Genomic DNA, 25,527 nt, shown 5'->3' with positions numbered 1-25,527 from the left:
AAATATATAATAATATGTTGAAGTTCATGTATGAAATGTATTTAACTAAAAATGTATTCTAAAATGTCACATTTATATAGTCCAGTCTTGCAGCCACTTGCAGACAATACTAATACTATATCAACTACTTTTTAACGTCAACTAATACTATATCAACTACTTTTCTAACCTCCTACCAGTCTGATTAATATAGTAGGCACAATCTCTGAGGGATATATGGAAGCATACTACTAAGCATGCTGGTTTACTGTGCATCCTTCTTCAAGGCTGACTTGTCTCATTTTAATCAGTGTTGGAAGATTAGAACCAGGTTCCAGCCTTTGAGGCTAGTTGTAAAACATACACCTTTAATTTTATTTGAAAGTTTAGTGCTGCCTCTCAGGCAGGTAATTGTCTTGCAGGCTGATGCTTGTTGGATGGAGGTCGTGTATACTACTATAACCAGGGTTGCCAGGTCTTTGTGACAAACCCATCGTTTGTCTATGCATAAAAATGTACATATGCACGAGTATCACAGAAGTAAGCCTAATGTAACTTTATAATTACACACAATGAATAATAAATGGCTCAAAAAGAACGTGTAGCCCTTTTTGAGCATCAACTGCCTTACATCACCCTGAAACTTGTCTTTAATACGGACAACATCCAGAGTGATGTTAGGGTCTGGGAAAACACACAATCCACGGTTTCCAATGTGTTGAGGAGATACAGGGCTTCTCCAGCACCAGAAGGAAGTGAAGATCACCATCTTGCGAAACACACAATTTCTTTACATCCGCAAAGCATGCTGGGATAGCTGGCTACGCGCGACAAGCCGGCGAAGCGACCAGAAGGACAGGGGACATGGCATCCTAACCAATCAGATTAAAGGTGCAACATGTAAATTGTCCCCCATTTGAAGATTTTATTACATCCACAAGAAACTGAGAGTGCTGCCAGGTAATCTTTCCAAAGGATGTATGGCTTTACCCTATCGTGTTATCCTTTTCAAATTAATTGCCTGTGTTAACGCGTTAATTTTGACAGCCCTACAACAAGTAATGGTTTATTTCTTAAAGTAGTTTTGTAGTTTTATTTTATAGTTCCATTTAAATTAAGTAGGTACACTACATATAATCTATTGAAATATGTAATATACTGTAAGCTATAACATGAGCAACAGTTGCTGCGTTTATGTTTCAGTGTACTGAGCTGTTCTGTCTCATGAATTATGTTTAATATTCACCTGTGCATTTGCCTCTCCAACATAATTTCACCTTTCACAGATGTCAGCAAAATCAGATACTGTATTACATTCTCAAAATGTCATTTAAACACAGTTATTTCTGCCAGTCTTTGCCTACAAATAGCAAGTCAAACTGTTATTTGTGTTACCTATTGCTTTAATATGAATTCAAATTCAAATAAGGCAAGAATTTCCACCACTAAATGATAGCAATCATCTATATAAGGTGGCCTATTCACACATATTCATCAAATTTCATCAAAAGGGCAGCTAGGGAACTGCTGCCAGAGATATATTGGTGGCACCGTTGCCGTGCAAGAACGAGGTTCCAGGTCAGAGTCCTAGCCAGCGAGATCCTCACTGCGTGGAGTATACTTGTTCTCCCCGTGTTCGCATGGGTGTCCTCCGAGTACTGTGGTTTCCTCTCATAATCCAAAGACATGTAGTCTCCACAGCTCATTAGCTAAAGGGATGTCAGTCACAATGTGACTAGCCTGGTTAAAAAAAAATAGGGTTAAATAAAAATATAGAAAATTAAAAATAAATAAAAAATGCTGCAATGAAGAGGAAGACTATTCTGTGGCCAGTAAACAGTGGCCAGTGTGTCCGAGAGTGACCTGAATATGATACATTTGGGCACTTGGCTGGGGTGGATACGTTTGGGCACTTGGGCAAGGGTGGTGAGGGGGGGGGGGGGGGGGGGGGCGAAAAGCAGGCGATGGTTTTGTGTGAGAGCGATACGGAAGCCCTATCTCCCCCCCAAATCTCTCTCAGCGTACATGAAACCCACCTGGGAGCTGTGGGAACAGGCCAGCGGTTCGGGGCCGGCCTCCGGCGCTGTGTTCGCCCCCGCCCCTCGCCCCGCCCAACACGGTTTCCCCCCTCCCTGGGACACGTAACCTCTCCAGCGGGGCCGACCTGCCGAGACAATGGGCAATAAAAAGCAATCCTTCTCACTTCACAGGTTCAATTAGTGCTTAAGTTTCCACTGCTCAGAGAGAGAGAGAGAGAGGGAGAGGGAGGGAGAGAGAGAGAGAGAGAGAGAGAGAGCGGTGAGTTTCTATAGAGAGCAGAATATCATGCTAAATAGATTTTCCCTACGTTCTCAAGCATCCCTCCTAATTGTACATTTGTGCCCCGTAGAGGCCTCACACAGAACACAGAAAATATCCAACAGCATGCGGTGAGAGTGTCAGAACGCACTTTACAAAAGCACCCTTTAAACACTTCCCCAGCAGCAAAGACAACTCAAGTTTGGGAGATCAGACACAACATCACTAAGCAAATTTCATAAAGATGGACAAAAAGATGTTTTATTATTGTAGTAAACGTTTTATTGTTTATTTTTTTCATTCTATACACTATGTTCATCTTATAGCTCATAGGTTTAAAACCCAAGGTTATTTTTTTTTTACTGTTGCATCTTATGATTTTGGATTTATTGTGTGTTCTGGCAGCCATGACAGGGAAGGGGATACAGTCTATGAAATTTAAACATGAAGGTCCTATTAAGGTCTTACTGATGCTATGGAAAGAGAAGTATAAACATCAAAACATACAATAAATCCAAAATCATAAGATGCAACAGTAAAAAAACTTGCGTCAACCTCTTGTCCTACCGAATCCTCACAAGACCTTCACTTCACCCAGGGCCCACCTACTATACGTGAGCGTCACCAAGATTAAAAAACCGTCTGTTCTCATTTTGTCATTATTAACAGTGGGCTCAATGGTTTTGAGGGTGCGTCTCTCCCTTAATTATCAGGGTTCCACATCGTTTGAATATCAGATTCCGGGCCCCGGAATTGTGGACGGTCTCCCTTCCCGGTCTCGTCTGTCACCGTAAATGTCATCGCTTTATTCCTCCGCTGGAGACCATGACAGGCCTCCACTTTCAACCCCCCTGTGAGCTTTATCTCTCTCTCTCTCTCTCTTTCTCTCTCTTTCTGTCCTCCATCTTCTGCCACAAAGATCTCCTTTTTCTCCCCTTCAGACGCTCTCCGCTGTATCCGTTTTCCACATGTGGCACATGATTGCCCCGGTAAAGGTATTTTCTGTTTCAATCTCGCATTTTCCCAAGGGAGAACAAAAGGGACAAGCGTTCAGGAGCTCGTTTCACCGAGAAAATGGTTCAGAATTGCCTCATTCCTTGGCAGATTAGCGAATGCATACAATCCTGGGCTAAGTGCTATTGTGCGCCACAATTTGGCCATTATACTTTGTCTTTTCCATTTAGAGAACCCCTCACCAATTAAAGTAATACAGCCTTCCAATACCTGCACCCAATTAAATCTGAGCTGTATTACCTGCCTTGATGCAGCTGCCCACGGATTCCTAGCACTTACTCGCATTCATTAAGCCTATTCATGGTGAAGGAGCTGATGGCAAGAATTCAAGCTTCTGCCATCTCTTTTTTTCTCTTTGCCTTACACACACTCCCTCACTCTCCCTCTCGCTCCCGTACACACAAACCACACAAACACACACACACACGCACACACACACAGACTCCCTCTCTCTCTTCTCCTCACACCCAAGGCTTCATAATATAGTAGGGATTAGAGAGAGAGTGAGAGAGAGAGAGGGAGATTGGTGAGACTTTTTTTTGTTCCCTTTTTTCCCTCCCCTCCACCCCCTTCATTCAAACTTTTCCCACCTGCCGGTGGTTTTGTCTCACAGGTAGCCAGGTTTTTCCATCTCATTGTGTCCTTTTTAAACCCTTCGTCCATGAAGCCAGTTTGGCACAGTCTTAAAGACCCACGCCCCCGACCCACTCCCCCCTACCATCCAAGCCACAACATGTCCAGGCCTTTGACCCGCTTTGATAAGCCCAGAGAGTGTCAAAAGATCCACAAAAAGCTTTCAGAGGAGGTCTTATGGCTGTGCTTGAGGGACACCGCCACTGTTACATATACATCTGCTACTTAAGCCAGAGCGTGGTAAGAAGGTAAGCATTACATCATGCTGCACTGTATGTATGTATGTACTGTATGCATATATATGCGGTCCGTATGCATTTGGACAGTGGCACAATTTCTGTTGTGTTGGCCTTGTGCTCCAGCACACTGGATTTGAATTAAAACAATGAATATAAGGTTGAAGTGCAGACTGTCAGCTTTAAAATAATTGCATCCATATCCAGTGATCCAGTTTAGGGGAGCAAAAGTAATTGGGCAAATGAACATGCGCTGAAATAAAGTCCTCATATTTAGTTAGATCTTCTGTTAGCTTTCTTCTGTATGAACTAACAATGCAACAACACACAGCTGGCCTAGAAGCAGCTAAGCAGCCAACTGTCCAATTACTTTTGGTCCCCCAAAATGGGTGGACTTTGTATGAAAAGAGCTGCAATTCCTGCATGGTTCACCCGATATGGATGTAACTACACACAAATAAAAGCTGCCAGTCTGCACTCATAACCTCGTATTCATTTGTTCATTTCAAATCCAATGTGCTGGATCCAATATGTGTTTTCCTTAGTGAAACTTCGTTTTCAGACAGGTCTCCCCTGTGCTGCCTTTGACCTCGGCTTCCCCTCCGGTTATAGACAACCCTCCCACAGTTCTAGCTGCCTAACACTGAGCAGAGCAGCCCTTTCTGACCCCTGCCACCTACACCCACCCGCGCCAGGCGGACAGGGGCCTCCTCTGCACCAGCCTGTTCGGAGCACTGCTACAACCGCCTTTTACAAACACTTTCCCCGGGAAAGGGAACTTGTAAGACTGCCTTCTGTTTCACTGAATTCTCGCACTCAAACAAACAAAAAAAAACAAAAAAAAAAAAAAAAAAAAACGGAAAGGCTGAGAGGTCAGAGAACGTGCGCTTTGTGAAAAGGGCCCAGAGTCGGAACGGGGCCTGCTGGCCTGAAGAGCGTAATCAGATTACTTCAGCCGCCAAAGCCCCGACCGCAGGGCTGCCTGGCACAACAGGGCAGGATTAGTCAAACGTATCCCTTTAAGGGGTTGCTATGAGAGGACAAGATTAGCCAGACATATCCCTTTAAGAAGGTACCGTGATACATGATACCATGACATTGACACGGTTGACCAGGGACGCCCACCTGGATTATAAATGGTGTATGCTAGTGGGACAGTGCTGATAGCTGGCTATTGATATCCAAAGAGATTGTGGAGGCTACTAATTGCACTGGTGATGATGAGAAGGATGGCCTTTTTTTGACAACGCTCTCTATGATTGGTCCTTCAAGACAGCTGTTCATCTCCTTCATAAGCAGGACACAGTCAGTTGTTCATGCTTATGTCAGTAAACACTGGCATATTATACCTGTTCCATGGTACTGCAGTAAATAAGACAATATGATAACAAACCGTCCCAGCCCTGCCCAAGTTTTCACCGCAGTACCCCATCATTGCCAATGACCAACCACCATCACCAGGCAACGTTGGACTCACACCCAACTTGTTATCCCGTTGGACAACTTTGCTACTACAGCATTACACTCCTGCTTCATTAATGCGGGGCTCAGAACCGACCTTGGGAAGCTCAAAAACACCAGGCCTTTGATATTCTGAATCAAAGACCTCTCCCCTCTCTGTCAGTTGAAGGTTGCTTTTTGTTGTTATTGTTGTTGTTATTTTTCCACCCCCTCATCCGTAGAACAAAGTCGGCTGACCATGACTTTAATGTTCACCTGATATTCCTAAGGTGATTAGGTGTTTTGATCAACTACCGCAAATCAGAATAATTCAACGGGAGGGAGCGTTTGTACAAGGGAATAGCCAGTGCTGAACTTCAAATAAAAACCCACCCCGTGCCTCTGTATCCACCCTCTGCCCCCCCCCCCCCCCTCTGAACAATACCACAACTTATATTCCACCCCCCCAACACACACACACACACACACGCATGCCCCACCTACAAACACATGCTGAGCTCAGAATCACTAGTTAGAACATATAACACATAACTTGATTTTTCTCATGATTTAGTAACAGTATAGAAACTTGACACATAAAAACCACATACACACCCTCACACACACACATGTCCCACCCACAAGCATGCTGAGCTCAGAATCGCTGGTTACAACATATAATATATGACTTGATTAATAACCTGATTTAGTAACAGTGTAAAAACATGAGGTGTGCGATTATTGCAGCAATGATTACGGATTGTTCTTGTGCTTGGAAAAAATAGCACCTTTTGGCAACAATTTGATAAAAAATTATATCCAAATGCTTATAAGCTATTATATGGTTCTAGATAAAGTTTCTGCATAACAATTTTTTTCTATTTCATTAATGCACAAAACAATAGTTAATGCAACATCAAAGAACACTAATGAGCTGAATTTTATTAGTAATGCTGTAGATTACTATTATTTTTTTATCCGTACATTTTTGTTTTGAAAAATAGATTCTTATCTCGGTGGGATTCACCTGGATATACAAAGTGAAATAAAATAAAATTGAAAACATTTAATTAAAAATACTAAATCCATGACATGAATTATCATTAAGACATGGGGCATTGTACAAAGCTCTGCTCCTCGGTAACCCCACCTCCACACACCACCCCCCTTCACACACACACACACACACTCAAACATGCACGCACACACACACACACACACACACAAGCGCGCACACGCACACACACACAGGCCCCCACCCTCGGTAGCTGTTTGTTAGCGATGGCATTCACGGGGACAGTGACCCAGGCCAGGTTTTAATTAATTTTACACAGACAACAGTGAGGTGACCCTGCAAAACAGGAAGCCGCAAACCCATTTAATCACCTTGCGCCCCCCTGACACTGCCGGCCTGCAGAAAACAGGGGCGCAGAGGTAGTTTTCCATGGATACAAAGTACCAATTTATCACTATAAGCAAATGCTAACCTAGGAGCAGCGCCCCAGGCAGAATTAATTGGCCCGCTCCCTGTCTGTGAAGTGTCTCGCCTAGTTTAAATAGGCGAGGCTGTCCCAAGGATATTCAAATCCACTGCGCTGAAACCGTCGCCCCCATTGGCTGCCTCATAGCCATGGAAACCCCATCTTGTTGAAACGGGGGGGGGGGTTGGGGGGGCGTGGTGCACAGAGTTTCCACGCACGCACGTCAGTTATTCACACGTGGGCTCGGTGCGAGGCCGGGAAAAGGAGGCCCGTTTCGGAGCTCATTTCAAAAGCAGCCGAGGAGAGCGCCGACACCCGCGCTGCACTGCATGCTCTGGGGGTACTGCAGCGCCGTGACACAAAAGACACAGGCGATAAAACTCACTGGTAAACAATCAGGCCAGCACATCATGCTAGAACCTCGGATCTTGCACAGGCCAACAATGCAATGAATACCAGCACGTCAGGTTCTGTAAAATAGGCCTCTGAGTCCCCATCCGTATTTCAGTTAATGAACTGTAGCTCACAAAGAAAGGGTACGTTTGGTGGTGGGGCGGGGGGGTTGGTGGTGTTCGGTGGGGGGAGTGGGGGAGGTCGCCACCCAGAGGCGAGCCGCCGTGGCCGCAGCGAACGAGGCCCGGGGTGCGGTTCCCAACGAGGTGTCTGGTTCTCGCCGCCGCCGCTGTTCCCTGCCAGCGCGCCCGCCCGAACCGCTCGCTCCGGCGCCCACGTTGGCACGGACAGACCCGCCGCCTCCGCCCACACGCGCCCCGGCCGCGGCTCACCGAGGAAGCGGCGGCGGGAAAAGCCAACGGAGCGCAGGCGCGGGCTTCCTTCCGCGCGGTCTTCTGTGACTAAGAAAGCGTGAGGACTTTGCGACGGAAAACTTTCTGGAGCATTACCTTCGGCAGACCGGGCCTGCCAGGGGAGGGGGGGGGGGGGGGGGGGGACGCGCATTATCTGGGATCCCCGGCTAAAGGGCGCGCCTCTCTCCGCGCGGCGGTCGGCGGTGTCGCCTTTCCCGGGACCCCGTGCGGGAGGGTAACTAATCCGGGTAACAGGTAAGGGATACAGAGGGGCTGGCTCAGGGGCCTCTTTCAGAGCTCTCAGAGCGGGTTTCCACGGTGAAACGGATCCGCCGCCTCCCAGCCAATGCCTCCTTTCTTAAGAAGCTCGGTAGGGGTGGGGATGGGGGTGGGGTGGGGGGGCGCAGGTACGGAACACATGGCTCCTTAAACCACTTCCCCCCAATCTCCACGGTAAAAAACAAAAATAAAAAACAACACCTTCGCAGAGGGCTCAGGACCAAACTCTAGGGGCCCCTCAGACACATTTAATAATTTCTTCAGCTTGCTAAAAAAGGGCCACTGGAACATGTCCTCTCTAACCAGTCCAAGAAAGCCCCGCCCCCCAGGCCACGACAACCCCACTCCTCATTCTCAAGCTTCGACAGTTCAAAAGCTAGCCTGGCCTCATTGCCACTATATGAAAAACGTCCTTCCTTCTTCAAACTTAAGCAGGTTATGAGACGATCAGACATTTATTTTTTCTCTCTCACCTGTCCCTGAGTTATTTCCTTTCTGCTAACGAATCACAACCTGGATGAAATAAATAACACAAAAAAACTGGGGCACAAAATGAGAAAAACACCTCTGGTGAAAGAAGCCGAAGGTATCGCATGGTTTTGAGGAGAGCGAAAACAGTGGCAACGGTAGGAACAGGAGCCCAGGGGCGGGGCACCGGGGCTGTGAATTCTGCCAAATACGTGCAAGACTCGCATTGAATAAATGAAACATTAATGAGCGTAACACCTAATGTCACGCCATAATTAAAAAGGGGATGCAAACCAAATTATAAGGTAGAGAGGGGCAGAGCCATTGCCCTTAAATCATTAACAGCTATATTTGGTGGTATTCCATGGTTGCACAGTACCAATATAATCCCCCAGGGACAGGTAAAATGGTCTCAGTTGATTCCCATTGCATGCAGGTATGGAGAGTGGGGTACCTGAAGCTAGAGTGGCTGGAATGTGTGTGGGGTGGGGAAGGGGGGGCGGGGGACTGGTGGTGTGGGGGCAACCAGAAAACCAGCAGAGGTCCAGGGGGCTCCAGCAGACAGAGGGAAGCGTTTCCTCTCTCGGACCCATGTAGCCCTACAGCCTCCCTTTCAGTCCCCTGACCAGCACACACCGCCGCGCCGCTGTGTCAATGAGGACAGAGCACAGCCATCCCAACCAGGGAATGGAAACACGGTCCAGTTAACCAGCCGTCCAGTCATGACCGCGTCGTAAGCACCTGCACATTAGCCTCAGATCGCTATGGATGCGTCATGCTTACGGCAGGCCCAGAGTGTGGGCCTGATTCTTGCCGCTCTTTTCCTACAGCATGCAATTTAAATAAATTACTGCGTGGCGCACAATGAGAAACCTGAGTTTCCTCACAAATCTCGCCGTAGTTGTTTCTTTAATTATCGTTTAATTTAGCTGTTATGACTGGTTTTCAGTTAAAGAGGATACTGCTGACAAATTCAATTAAATGAAAAAAAAGAGAACTTAATGGTCCATGTTAATGATTCATTTCATACATAATATCTTATCATTTTCTCTGCAGATCTTCGCCGAGGCTAAGGTTTCTAATGGCGGAATGAGGCGGAGGTTTGGGCCACACGAGATGCAGTAATTAAAAATCCACTACCGTGCTACACGCAACCGAAGTAATCTATTCCCACCCCTCCAGACTTCCACGGACCTGCAGGCCCCGGCAAGAGAGGCAAGCCTGTCGTCATCTCCGCCATTAAAGGGACATTTCACTTCGGTATATATATCAAAGGTCATTTACGGAGCTTACCCCATTGTATTTGCATAGCTTGAATACTAGCAACCTAGCAATCAGCTGTCCTTGCTGACCGTTAACAGCATTGCCATTCCTCCCGGTTGTCTGGCTTCCAATTCAGTATCATTCATTTAGATCGATAAAATAGAGTTCTAACGTCAAACGGTCTCTTTTTGGAGCTGATAAGCTGTTTTCAGGTTTAGATTAGCTATAAATAGAGGAACTATGTTTAGATATACAGCATATGAATGCAGCAAGCCATAGTTTCAATCAAATTAAATGCATGTGCCTCTGTGAATGTTATCATTCGCAAGGATACATAACTTAATTGAAATGCACAGTTGGTGAAAACTTTTTCTGGATCTTCTTTTTCTTTTAAAATGCAATAAAACTGTGAAAATGAATCAGATATAAAAATAAAACTTTGTTTTGCTTGTGTTTGTATTGGTAGTCATTTTTAAATATTTTGCTGGAAACAATCCTGTATTCAGGACCTTCCTGACCTCCTAGCCAGTGTAGTTTTGGTGTGGATGTGTGCTTGCTTTGCATGATTTGAACTGAGTGACTGCTCGTACTCTGTAGAACAATATGGAGTACTGCATGCTTTTAGATTAGTCTATCCCTGTCTTTTTATTTTCCAGTATGATCTAGGACACCCACCCTGACCTACTGCTTCTCAAAGACCCCATTTATATCTAGTTCTCTTTTGCTCAAGCAAATTAACTTGATTTGCATGTTGACAAAACATGAAAAATACAACAAACATACAATAAACGCATGTAACATATGTGGAACAAAAATTATTATTACTGTGTGCGTGTGTGCATGTCTGTCTATGTTAGCGTGTGCATGTGCTTATTTATGTGTATGTGCTTTTATGTATATGTGCTGCATCATGTGTGAATTAGGTGCAAAAATGAACGTAACATTGAACTGTAATTAAATTAACAGTAAGCCTATACTCTGTTAGCTGCATTAAGAATGACAATAAGATAAGTCACAAAAGAATATATGTGTAAATTAATTATTTTAAAGTATAAGAGCGCAAATAGAAGAATTCTTCAGTCATGAACCGCAGAGTTCTTCCTTAGCCTACCAGGCCCTTTTGTGATTGAGTGCACTAGTGCTCTCTTTCTTCTTAAAAATGCTCAAAAATGGTTGATATTTTTGGTTGAATGGTTGAATTGGCTGAGGTCTCTGACTGTTTTATACTTATTTTTTTATAATTTATAAAAAACTAATAAAAATTAGCCTTTCCTAATAGCTGAGAATCCGCTCCTTAACCACATGTGCATTGTTTGATTTCAAATCTGAAATTGCGGAGTACAGACCCAAATAAATAAAAAATGTCTTGTCCCAAACATTTTGGAGTTCAAGCCCTGCATACAGTGACCACATGTTCTATCCTCCTTGAGTTTACCTTTTACATCTGCATTTTTATATGGCTAGACTGTGGCCACTGAGCCTGTATTTGGTCAGGATCTGTCCCTGCTTTGTATCTCTGAAGGTAAAGGTATTCTCAGCAATGTAGGCCCCAGTAACAGTCCAATTTGTCTTAAAATGTCACTGTCTCAACATTCCGAATAGGAGTGTTTGATTTTTTCATCGTTTGTTTTGCCCTAATTTGAGTGTGGTCAGCAGTGCTGGTTCAAAATTGATTTGTTGATTGATTGAACTTGGGTTGGATCATTTCAGGACCAGCTGACAGGGGAGTGGTTTTACGGCTGAGCTCTTGGGTTTGGAGCGGCTCAGATTGGAGGGAGTTATGAGGACCTTTGGGGATCTTTTTTGGATTTGTATAGTTAGTGGAAATTAGCCTGTTTCTGTCCTGCTAGCATTTTTTGAGTTTTCCTTTCAATTTTCAGTATAGGCTATTTCTACAGAAGTCAGCACGCAGGGTCTCTATTAGTGGTTTATCCCATTTTGTGTACTCAAGTTTACTAAGTACACAAAACAGTGTGATCTTGCCTATTGGATTATACGGGTTTGAGGACCTCGTTCCTCAAACCTACATAATCCAATAGGCAAGATCACACTGTCAAAAACCTTAACTGGACCAAAGTAAAATCTTAATTTAACCAAATTTTAACTGAAATTTCAACTCCATTGACTCCAAAAAATTCTTAAATGCTCTTTGCACTTATTTATATCGTTTCACAATTGCTTTTATGTTAATGCATTTTATATTCTGTGCTAAATCTTAAGTGCTGTCTCCCAAATGCAGACTTGCATTCAGACAAGAGAAACCGAAACATGTAGTTGTTAAATGGTTACTTTAAACTATTGACCTTTTGTATCAGCTATATTTTGAAAAATAATTTGCACTTGTGTTTATTTATTCTTGATGTGTTCATGGTTGATCTATAGACTCCACGTGCATTTTTATTCAGTCAGTTTTGTGGCTAGATGTTGTTTTACCTTTTATGTATTTGTATTTCCCAATATTTAAAATGTTCACACTTTTTGAGTTTTGAATTCTTGGTAATTGACTTAAAATGTCAAATTCAAAAGTTTCTGACTAAATTTGTCTTTTAACCTCCCGTAACACTGTGCTTTTCTCAGTTTGAATTAACACATTTAGCAAGGCCATATTTGCTCAGAACACATTGATTAAAGTAGTGAATGACTGTCTAACACGTCTAGCTCTGGCAACAACGCAGAAAACCCCCCAAACGGTTTGCAGATTTTAACTTGGCCTATTAACTACGCATTGAACACAATTAACAACACAAAATCGATGTGCAGTAGAGCTGCTGTGTGGTTCATCCTGTTAAGGTGCAGTTCTAGCACATGGATGCAGTCTGATCATGAATCCGGATTGTGCCAGTGCTGAGTGGCCAGCAGCCCCACAGGGTGAGGCACAGTTGACTCTGGCGTTGCCTAGAGATGGGGGGGGGGGGGGGGTTCATTTGGCTGGGGCAACAGCCTTTCATTGCACACCAGTGACCCCTGCTGGTCAGCTGCGCACCCGCTAGTCCATCGGTTGAGTTACACGTGTTTCTCTTACTCACTCAGTACTTGCAGAATAGGGGTGTGATATGAAGCAGCAGCTGACATTGCCTGCTTTGGAGGAGAGCACATGCTTGCCTAGAGGTTGATATGAAGACAGCAGCATGAGAATGATTGGGCATTCCAGATTGGGGTAAAAGGGGAACTCTCTTTAAAAAAAATACAATTAATTTAAAAAATCCAGAAAAAGTCCACAGTCCAATATGCTGAAAGAAACCAGCGTTATCTATTCCCACCCTTTCAAACTCCCACAAACCTGCAGGCCCCACAGAGAAAGGAGAACCATTTGTCATCTCCATCATTAATTACACATTTACCTTCAAATGAAAATGAGGAAATGCAGAAGGGGGTGTGCATTTATGTAAATCATCTTTAACTTTGTTCTGCTCGTTTCTGTCCCAAGGGAACTTTATTGCTTCACAGAAAGTCACACAGGGACCAATATGCACTTTTACAATGTACAATAGCTCTTGGCTGAATGCACCGTTGCAGGATTCAATCTGAACAATCTGTACAATAACGCCACAGACACTGCACATCCTATCTATAATTTTCACAAATGTGCAAATATGTCACTTGAAATTCAATTAGTATTGAATCATATTGGAGTTAAATATAGAAACAACACCGTCATCACTCAGTCTCATCAAATGTTCCTCTTGTACTACTACTACAGCTGTGCTGTATTATGACAAGTTGTATATGAATAAGTTCTCCTTTGAGATGAATTCCTTTCAGGACAGAGATTTAGTCACAAAGATTGCAATGCAAAAGTAACAGGGTGTTGGAAAAAAAATTATAAGATTAAGCCAATATTTATATTGGCTGAGATTTGTTGTACATTATGTTCCTTTTCTTGACTATTTTTCATATTTGCCTTCATTAAATATCCCCCCCCCCCCCACACACACACACACACAGACCCCCACAGCCTCCAACTCTCTTTCTCTCTCTCCCTCGCTCCCTCCCTCTCCTGTGGCCTTCTCTCCTTCTTACAATGCCAGAGATCCTCTCTGTTATTTTATTTTCCTTTGGTTCCCTCTCTCCTGGAGGAGAGGACATGGGGGTCTGGACAAGGGCCCTGTCCCGCACCAGTGAGCTGGGGCCGAGGGCAGGGAGTGGAGGGGGGGGGGGGTGTGATGCTGGGGTTTTGGGGGGTGCGAGGGACCAGCACTGGCACACATGTGCACCGGGGAGGAGGAGGACGGGGGCAAGGGGGGGTGGGTCTCAAAGGACTCTAAAAAATGGGGGGAGAGGCGGGGGTCAGTGACAAGTGGCACATACGCGGTGGGTGTGCGGGTGAAGTGGGGTGGAACAAGTGCTATAGAGAGGCAGGGATTGTGCTTTTCCCATGGTCCGTTACCCCCACCCCACCCCCAGCCCACTCCCAGACCCGGCCCGCCAGGAAGGGGGTAGAGAAAGGGGTGGGCTCAGTTACAGACCCCAGGGCCAACATGTGTTCAATGAATCGATACAGATGAAGAACTACAGCACAATGGATGGATTACCTTGGCCAAAACAGACCCCCTCGCTCACTCACACACTCGCTGACACATACTGACATCCACACACACCCGCTCGCTCTCTCTCACACACACAAGCACGTACGTACGCAGGCACATACACAAGCTCTCTCACACACACACATGCACGCGCACACACACAAACACTTGGAAGCTCCCTTACAAATTCAGCTGTATGCAAACCCTCTTTACCTCAGGTCAAACTAATATGGCAAACACATTTCAAAAACAAGCAAGCAAGCTCCCAAATTTCAAAACGGTGTAGATTTTTATTTTGGTTTTGATATTTTTCATTGAGTGATCAAATCTATTACTTAGTATGCACAGAAATTAGTATTTTCCAGTTATGACACACCAATATGAATTTTTTCAATTTTATTTTTTGTGAAAGCTACCCTTTAGTGTACATCATTTCTACAAACATAAGTCACATGAAGCTTTTTTTAATTTTTTTTTTTTTTTTGCTCTAGCCAGGATACAGAGCCTGAAATGTGCATGTATCTACCCTGACGTGAGGAAGCGTCCTTAGCTGTCTGAGGTAATAGCAGCAGTTTGTCTCTAATGCATGCATTTGATAATAAATCACACACACACCCCTGTTTAGACATTCAACAGCTTGGCCAGCGATTCTGCTCCATCAGAGTACAAGATTAATGGAAAGGGACCCATTTACCTTGTACTGCTGTAAAACATGACATCCCCCCCACCACACCCCCAACCCAGTCAAGGGCTTAGCCACGGACCTCTCCCTCCCCATCCTTAAGGACAAATCTCGCATCGCAAATGGACACTCCAATGTCAAATGGAAAAAAGCAAACAATGTAAATAATAACAGATAATTAAAGGCCTCATGTGCGTGTGTCAAAGTATCCCGGTTGTGGGTTAATGCATTCCTTTTTGAGGACACGGGCCCTCCGTGGTGGTGAAATCGTGCTTTTGCGCGGCCTGCAGTTTGATTGGATCTTTGTGTCCTTCTTGGGTCCAGCGCGTGAGTCGAACTCCACTTGAATACCGGGCTTAAAAGCGTAGCAGCAGTTATCGAGTCATCATCGTACCGGAGCACTTTGTATAACCGGTTAACTTTAATCATCTCTTTAATGTTAAGGATGTCCAAAAGTCCTTGGCTTTAATTTACTGTCAGGCGGACCAAAACCTGGATTAAGAATGAAAATGAGTGACACGGCACTGAAATAAATTATACTTGACCCCGCTGCCCTGCACTGCTCTGATTTGCATGTGTAGCTGTCTCAGACTGAAACAGGTGTTCTTGCAGGCCAGAAAAGGTCAAAGAGAGGCGTTCCATGGCCGCGATTTCACACAGGCTCATCCCACATACACTGCAACTGCACAATCAAGAGACGTCTTAAAAGTGTGCATACATTACTAAGGTGAAATGCACAAGAAGACTTTCAGAAAATCTTCAGATATAAAAGTTGCGCCTTGAGAATAACTTCCTGGAGCAGTTGTCAAATTGCAAAGTGTAAAGAAACAATATAAAGTGTTTGCTAGTGTTTGCAATTATGTCATCATAGATGAGAAAGTAAGGATAAACACAACTGAGCCTGGTCTTGTCTTCTATTTCCTTTTTAAAAATCTATTTAGAAATTCTGTTCATAAGTATACTACTACAAGTGCTATTGTTAGTACTACTGCTACAACCTAGTACTACTACTACTGCTATTACTACTATTACTACTACTGCTAATAATAATAATAATAATAATAAGAAGAAGAAGAAGAAGAAGAAGAAGAAGAAGAAGAAGAAGAAGAAGAAGAAGAAGAAGAAGAAGAAGAAGAAGAATTCTTTTTTTTAATATTTTGATTTATATGGCTGCTCCAAAGCTTGTGGTATGGAAAGTGTCAGTCTAATGATCAGACGAATGAAAACCTTCAGTATTACCCATCTCTCCCTCTCCCCAGCACCACTGCTTATTAATTAATGTCCTCGCATCAATTCCTGTGCTCCGCAACATTATTTTAAATTACACTGCCGAGACCTTGACTCCTGCTACTTTAATGCAATTTTAATTACGAGATGCACCGCGCTAATTCGACCCAAGTCGGATCATTTCACGAGGGTAAACAAAATATTTGTCAGAAATCGGAGGCGCGCCATACGCGATGGAGGAGCGACCCTGGGCGAGCTCGGCTGAGGTGAGGGAGCGAATTCTCCGCGGATCGACCGCACCCCGGCGGCTGGAGCTCCGCACGCGCTCTCGTCTCCTCAGGGTCAGCCTTACAAATCAGACCTGCGGCGAGTTTTAAAACCTAATGTATGAATTCAGCTTATGTACATCTGATCATTGGATCCCATAATTCAATTTCATGTGCTTCAAAAACAAAATAAATAAATAAATGCTTGACGCATGAAAATAAATAAAAAATCGAGGAAGGCTAGAAGTCAGCCTCCGCTTCAACTCCGGCTCCAATTAATCATCGTGATTAATATCTCCGCAGTCCTCCCGCAACTGATCAGTAAACTCGCCTCCCTCCTCCCATCATGTCGAAATGCAGATGGGGGAGGAGAGGAGAGATGAGGAGGGGGGGGTGTCCTCCTGTAGGAGAGTGAAAGAGACCCCTTGGATTTGGAACCCTGGACCAGAAAATGAGAGTGAAAGAATTCCTCAGAAAAAGTGTGACGACTGACCTTTGTTTCTTTGAACTGGTAGGTTATGGAGATTCGGGTGAATTTTTTTTCAAGGTGGGTAAGGGGGGAGGTTCTCCTCAGATAACCCGGCGAAGGGAGGCCTCGGTCATTCGACACGCCCTACTTAACAACCAGCGGGTCAGGAGAGGCCCTGACCACTACAGAAACACGACTCTTTTACCCAGTAAAAGGCTCTGGGTGGGCAGGCCTGACCTCATAGAACCCACGGACCCTAGATCCATTACCAGACCAGTCAGATCTGTAGGAGGTCATTTAAGGGAGACAGTATAAATATGTTGATGAAGAAGAGGCGTGTTCATTCAAGCCTAGTAGTTACGATTTGACATCAGGATACAATGCTTTAAAAACAGGAAAATCAGTCAGGTATTGTACTTGAAAATTTGGGAGGTATTGACAATATACAAGGACGCCTGTGGCTTGTGTCAGATGGACACAGAGATACAGGGATTGAGCAAGTAGCTCTTCCTTTCAGCTGAAAAACATTCATTCAGACCGAAGAGGGGCAGTGTATCAGTCCACAGGCTAAAGGGCGTAGTGTATCACTCCACAGGCTAAAGGGGGTAGTAATTGATCTCCACAGAATATAGTCCCTTCCTTCATCAATTTGATACTCATACCATGTTTGGATGTTATTGAGAACACCATTCAAGTAATAAATGTATACTATACTATTGTTAATGCACATAAAAGTTCACAGGTCTGCTTCTCCCTCTCTCTCTCTTTCTCTCTCTCTCAATTTCAATGTCTTGATGTCTGATGCTGTCTCCTTGTCTTCCAGTCAGGAATGTTCTGTCACACAGCACTCACTCAGTCTGACTCCACCCCTCTGATCACAAGAAGGGGTGGGGAAGATGGAAGGAAAGAATGGGGGGGAGGGGGTGGGGGCAGAAATGAGCTCTGGTATATAAGTCAGTTGTACCAGTCATTTCCATAACTCTCCTTCGTTCATCAATCAAAAGATAAATTGGAGTGCGCCAGTGCTGTGACCCCCCTCCCCCCCACTTCCTCTCTCTCAGTCCCTGCTGAGTCGGGCCTTCTGCCAACTGCTGGGGGAAAGCCAGCAGCAAACCAACCACCCCCCTCCCCCCCTCCACACACACATGCACACACACACCTATACATGCGCACACACACACACACACACACGCACACACACACACTGCCCATCCCCCATGTGCCCACCTTTCCTTCCTTCTCTCTGCTCAACTGTCAATCCCATAATCCCTCCCCGACCTCTCTTTCTCTCAGCTCAGTGTCTTTTCTTCACTGCCCTGATCTTTATCCTCTGCTCTTCCCTACCCTGGCCTTCTCCTCTGTCTTTCTCTGGCTCGTCAATCTGTCCTTGTGCTTTCCCCCTCTCTCTCTCCAATTGTCAATACTGAATCTCTTTATGTTGCCTTTCATCTCCCTCCCTCTGCTCTCTCTCCCCCCTCTCTCTGTCTCTCTCATGCTCCAGATCTAATGCCACACCTCAGCTGGTTCCACTAGCCTCATTGTTCTACAGTAAGTCAGCTGGTGTTGGCTTAATGGAAACATCACTGTGCTTTCGTGCACAAATTACATCTGCAAGGTATGTACACTAATGAGTTTCCACGATACATGTAACTCATGCATGAAATGTTTTCACTGAGCTGAAATACAAGTTAGCTACTTTTCCACAAGTAAAAAAATTAAACACATATCTGTATTCCATAATCAAACTATACCTAACTATACCTAAACTATACCTAAAATACAATGCCAAAAAGTTTTTTTTGTTTTGTTTTTTTTTAAACTAAAGCAGACAACTGCATGACTGCAGACTACTACATGTACAAACACCATCAGTTTTTGGCAATTCCTCACTGTCAGTGAAGCCTAGAACCAGAACAGCAACCAGTGTAGAAAATATTTTTGAAAAGTATTTTATATTCACAAGGCCTTGAAGGAGAAATTATCATAGCTTGTTGACACACAGCACAGCCAAAGGTGTTATACCAAGTAATGATTTCAACATGCACATGCCAAATTTTACACACCAAAATACGTGGCAAACTCATAGCATGCTTGCAAGGGAAATTAAAAGACCTGTATAACGTTTCTGCCACAAGTATGCATCACTAACTCCACGACAAGAACTTCCAGCTCAGAGATGACCAATCGATCAGACAGTTCAAGCTTTGAGCAACTACATGACAATAAATACAGTAAATATATATGTATACAGTAATATATTCTCAAAATAATCTATTGAGAGCACCACCAACAAGGATTTAAAATATAATTAAAATATGATAATGACAAAAAACCTCTTAAACATTCACGATTTTCTGAGCACCTATACACCTCTCTGTCAGGTGAGCTTGAATTTATTGGCACCTCAAACGACAGCAGCGAGCAAACTCCGATCTTTCGCGCGGATAAGTGATGTATTTGTTAGCTTCCCTCCTCTGCCCTGGTGTTAAAGTAAATATCTCAGTTTGAAGGTGCAGACAGGCACGCTGCTAATCACACCATAGAGAAAGTGGGCTCCTATTAAATAAATTATGTATTTTTTTAAAGACAACAAGAAAAAAAAAAACAAGCGCAAATGTCAAACTTGTCTCAGACAACAAAAGAGCACCGAAACAAAAGCTGTCTGACGATGAAAACAGGTCATTCGGCCCACCTAGGTTTCTCACGTTAGGTGTCCGGCTTCGACTTACGATTAAACAGCAGCTTGTTTTTTTTGTGGATTTCTCCCCATCTCGCATGCCTGTACCTCGGTGTCAAGCTGCACCTAATTGGCCAGCCTCACTTCGATCCTGATAAAGCAGCCATCTTGTCAGACTCGCCACACTCTCACGATAAATCAATTCGCCAAGCGGCCTGAGTCAAAAAATGACAAGATCTATGATCTGGATCATATTAAATGATTAAGGGGTCTCTTGATATATCCCATTAAATAAATCAGCATTCTGCAACTTTCATAATTTTACTTGAATGCCTACAACTCACGCCCATGTAATACCCACTTTTATGAAAATAAATTTGTAGACACATTTCTTTTGGACCAATGGCAGAAGAGAAGGGTGGTTGAAATGCTACAGCTAGGATTTAAGATAGTCAGCTTTGAAAACAATGACAGAAAAATCTGTGCTCAGATTAGCATAAAATTAAGCATGAAAGATTGATAAATCAACCATAATATAGCGATATTCCAAATCTTTTATGTAAGAGCAATCCCGTATAAATGCTAAAAAAAAATTAAGTTCATGTTCATGGGGGATCTGTTAGCAAGCAGCTAACTGGCACCTAGAAGGGTAGATCATTCACCTTTGTATCCCATCTTGGCTCTAGTGAAATAAACAAGTCATTATATGGAAGGAAATCTAAAAAAAATAAATAAATGCGAGCGCAGTGGGCAGCACTAATTTTTGCAGATGGAGAAAAAGGGAAAATCTCGCAACATAAGCGTGTCTTTGTGCATGGTATTTTGGCGGTGGGACGCAGGCCAGCTACGCAGCCACATGGGGTAAGGTTTGGCGGTTTCTGCAGCTGGGGTTGACAGGGCTAAGTAGCGGTGAACTCCTGAGGTGAGAGAGCAAACTCGCCAGTCGAGGAACCGACTGAGCGGCCGGCTGGGAGAAAGTTTTCGCATGCGCAGCTTGGTCGACCGGGTCTTCGTCGGATGCCTCTCATTTAAAGGCAGAGACGGAGAAACTGGGACGCTCTTTTTGTGCGCACATCTGTACTGTAGCTGCTAAAACAGTGGCAGACGACCTAAAATGGCTTGTAACTATTGCTTCACGTCTGGAGTCTCAACACAGTTTCTGTATGTATTTTGAAATAACTCACTTTTACCCAAAGGCACGTTGCACCAGGAATCGCAGTACAGGCAAAACACAAGCACACGCATAGAATGACATACTCGTGCACACACTCACGCACACAAACACACACCACAGACGTACGCGCACACACACATACCTGCACACAGCGCCCGCGACGGGTCCAGAGTCATAAAATGGATGACTCGTTCATTTCACTCCCTGCTTATTTCTTTGTTTATCCTGTTTTGCATTGTTGCTGTTTTCCCTTCGGTCGTTCCCTCTATCTCTTTAGCGGTTACTGAGCTATGCACCGGCCTGCCTTTCACTGATTAGAACGGTGATAGATGAAGCCTCTGCTGACCTTAACTCCCCGGTAAAACACAAGGTTGAAAATTTGTCTCCCGCCGGCATTTCCATTCCTTCGGCTATTATATAGCTATTTGTCACAAAATTCGCTTCCCCGTCCAAAACAGATGAGATGATCCCCACAGCTGAAGGTAATGTTGGCCAATTTCCAAATGAGCCGCATAATGCGAACCGAGATATTCTGAACAGGTAGAATTCAGCAAGAAAAAAAAGAAAAAAAGAACCTTCCATCCAGATGATTACTTATGGCCCACGGGACTCTGATTACACATTAATATTTGATATTACAAAATAGGTATGTATCTAATAGCCGTGTGTGTGCTTCTCCCTGACCACGCGAAAAAACCTTTTACTTAACCCGAATTAGAACACACACTCACACACGCACACACGCAAGGGCACACAGACACACACTGGCTCTCTAACAGACACTCAGACGCACATGCACACACACACTCACTCTCACACATTCACGGACAAGCACATACATAAACACACCCAGCCATAAACGTCCACAGACACACACCCACACACCCACACACGCACTCACCCACACACCCACGCACACACACACGCGCAAGGGCACACAGACACACACCCACACACACGCACACACACGCGCACGCAGAAGTGAGTCAGGAGTAATGTGCAGTATTTTGCCGGTGACCTCAGGCCAGGGGAATCTAATCAGCGCACATTAGGGGCGTAATGCGTCCTGATGCCGGAGCGCAGACCTCGGCGGGGCCGGGCTGGCGACCTCCCCGCCACGCGGCACGCGGCCCGCCGCCGCCGCCGCTCGCCCGCTGACGAATGGCCTGGCACGCCGTTTGTTGATCGGTGAATTATTTATACTTATAACCGTTTAATAATTCAGAGACGCTATCTTAACAAATTACAGCTCAAAGCGGAAAAAAGCAGGGGGCGAGAGGAGGCAGCGCTGCCGATAGGGCGGGTTGGCAGAGAGAAGTCGTGATTCTGGATTTTTTTTTTTTTTCGGGGCTTCTGCTGAGTCTGCGTTATACATTAAAAAAAAAAAAAAGATATTTAAATTTCAGACACCCATCAGACAAAGGGGTTAGAAATCAACAAAAGACAAGGAAGCATATCTGGGTTGCCATGGCAGCAAGACTCGCGGACCCCTGGTGAGAGATCCTCTTCGGTCTCAGACACAGAGTCTCTGGCCTGACTTTAGTGGGGGTGGGGGGGGGGGGTGTAACCCAATGATATAAAGTACAGCTTGGCCCAGGTTAGCCTGGCTAAGTAACCCTGAAGTTCTCTGTAACTGTGTTTCTCTCTGCACTGCGAGAACACTGTGGCTCAGTGCTGCAACTCTGACTTAAGTTTATTGAGCTAATTGTGCCCCACTCATGAGACTCTCTAATTGTAATTAACAGCCAATGAGATTAGTCATCTTCTGATAATCACTGTATTATGCCCTCTCCTGGAGCCTGTACAAAGGGGAAAAAAATCACCACCATCCATAATTTCTATACGGTCTCAGTAATATACTACATTAGCACATTATCTTTAAAAAATCAATTGTAATTCGTCAACAAGTCAACTAATTGCAACCAGCAGACAGATGATTAATGTTTAATTTATTTGTCTGCCCAGTGTACATCCACCCCCCCCCTCCCCAAGCCAGGATCCACCCAGTGTTTTGAAACATTGAACCTTTGTGAACAGCCCTATAAAAACACAAAATTGAATTTGAATGAAATATTTGTATGGAGTGATTTTATTTAGAGAAACTGAAATATGCCCCCTCTTAAACAACAAAAAAGAACATCTTCGACCTGCAATGCTTAAACATGGACTGATTCCCAGATCAGGGCCGTTTCCATACTACAAACACTGATTTAGTCACTTTTTGACCTGAGCTGGTGCAGTAGCTTCAGAAGGGGTACAAATACTTCTACTCAAGGGATACTGTAACTTCACACTGAAACCTACAGGCATACGTTTGCCTGTCCAGAAGCTCTGAGATCCACGTCCACCTCCCCCACCCCCACCCCCTCATAGAAAGCGCAGGACAAGGTGTAAACGTACGGTGAGAGGAGTCGGCTAAAGAGTTGCGTCCTACAGCGCGCTCTCTCTGGGCCCGCCGACCCCCGCGCGGCACACCCACACGGCGGCGTCGCTCGGCCTCGTTACCGCCAGACACTTCCAGGCCTCTAACGAGGTCGCTAATTAACTCTCGCACTTTCGCTCGCTCCCATCCGAGGTGCAGGTTGCTTTTTTGACAGGAGAAAATTGTGGGGCAATTAAATAATCAGAAGTTGCCCACTTTAGCCAGAGCGCATAGGAGCTAAATGTTACATTCACATCTGCAAATGTACTTCAGAGGAATGGAGCCCTGTGCGGCATTTACATCAACCTTATTCTCAGGATCTGCAGCAGTTAGGCTTCATAAATGTCTGTGGTGAGCATTTCAGTCTCTTACTGTTTACAGCCTCTGCTACTAGACAAATAAAACATAAAATGCCAATACATAAAAAATGAATTAAATGATAATAATAATAATAATAATAATAACAACAATAATACTTTAGTAATGTGTAAAAACATGCAAACTCGCACTTATCACATTTACTCTAAAACCAACAGCCAGAAAAGACAAGAGGCTTTTTAAAGACATTTTTTTTTTTCATGTAACATGCAAACAGCCAAAATGTCCTTTAAAGATCAAAAATTGTAAGGAGGGTGAGATACTCTCTTCCCAATCCAAAAGGGCCAGAGGTATGCCCAACCTTGCTCCCCCCCCCGCCTGCATACCCCCCACCCCGACGATGCGCTCTCTCCTCTCATCCGCTAGCTAGCTACAGTACCTGCCATAAATAGTTAATGTGTAGCGCAGAGGGTGAGAATGAGAGAGCGTTCACAGTGGGATTCTTGGCAGGGAGCTGGCTCTGATTCAGACTCCTCACATAAGACAGGCCTGCTGCTTCAGCCCTGCCTGGCCAGGAGAAAGCGCTCAGTATTACACCCCGCTCCCCGCTCCCCTCTCCCCGCGTTACTGCGTGACACACGGCACCGCTACGCCTTCCTTCAAGTGGCCTGTGGACTGTTGCTGGGCTGATTATATTTCTTAAAGGGAGACATGAAGCTACACGTATAATCGATATAAGTTAATGGTCTCACTGTTTATGAATTTTTGTGTGTGAGTATTTGTGTGTGTGAGACAGAGGGAGAAAAAGAGAAAGCACAAGAGAGGCCTCATGAGAGAGAGAGAGAAAGGAGAGAGAAAGAGAGAGAGAGAGAGAGAGAGATTTTTGATTTTTAAAAACCCCTTTTATTGGGACATTTTCCAACACAAAAAATTGCTATACTTCAAAAATAAAAACAATAGACAAAGAACATAAGGAGAAAGACTATCAAAAAACTAACCACAGGCAGAAAAGAAAGAGAAAGAGAGAGAGAGAGAGAGAGAGAGTGCGTGAGAGAGCCCACTTTCTAAAATAAAATTTCTGTTTTGTCAGTAAGACTATTGAGTCTCTTTATTTTGGATTGTTTGGTTGATTTCTGTTCCTTATTTTTTAACCCCTTTCTCGCTCCTTAACCCAGGATTGTAAGCTGCCCCCACATTTGGCCATACATCTGCACATGTGAGAATGAAATACAGTCTGAATGATGCCATTCTTCTCATCTGTCCCGCATAGAAGCGGAGAGAAAAGGGGAGAGATCTCTCCTAATTTTTGGCCCATTCTTCTGGGCCTCCCCTTGGCCCTGTCAGAGCGGGACGGCTGGGGGCCTCCTGACAGGCTCTTTTGAGCGAGGCGCGGGGTGTTTTGTCGTCCCGTCAGGAGCAGTGCCCACGGCGTGAGCCCGTCCCCGCGGGGGGCTATTGTGCGCACTCCATTCTTTCTCCACACACTGCTAGGCCTCAATGGCTGGATTAGAGAATACTTCTGAGTCTTAATCTTTGATTCATGCCTTGCACACTCGCGCGCGCGCGCACGCACACACACCGACACACACACACACTCGGTAGGACGTAGGGCCGAGGGGAGACGGCCTGGGTAGGGAACAGAAACGAGTCAGGGGTGGGGAGAGCGGGTCATGTGGTTCTAAATGATGAATTCACAGGATGGTTAAACGCCCTAACCGTGCGCACTGGCCTAATTTGCGTCGGTGAAAGTGTGGTAATGCAGTTATCCGCTCCATAGCAGGTGAGAGCCTTTTTTTTAATCGTTCTTCCCTTTTCTCTATCAATAATGAGAGGAAAAAGGTCAGGAGTTTTGCATAAGGAAAATTAAGT

Source organism: Anguilla anguilla, chromosome 3, assembly GCF_013347855.1.
Source record: "Anguilla anguilla isolate fAngAng1 chromosome 3, fAngAng1.pri, whole genome shotgun sequence".
Taxonomy (NCBI): domain Eukaryota; kingdom Metazoa; phylum Chordata; class Actinopteri; order Anguilliformes; family Anguillidae; genus Anguilla; species Anguilla anguilla.
This window is presented reverse-complemented; position numbering follows the sequence as displayed.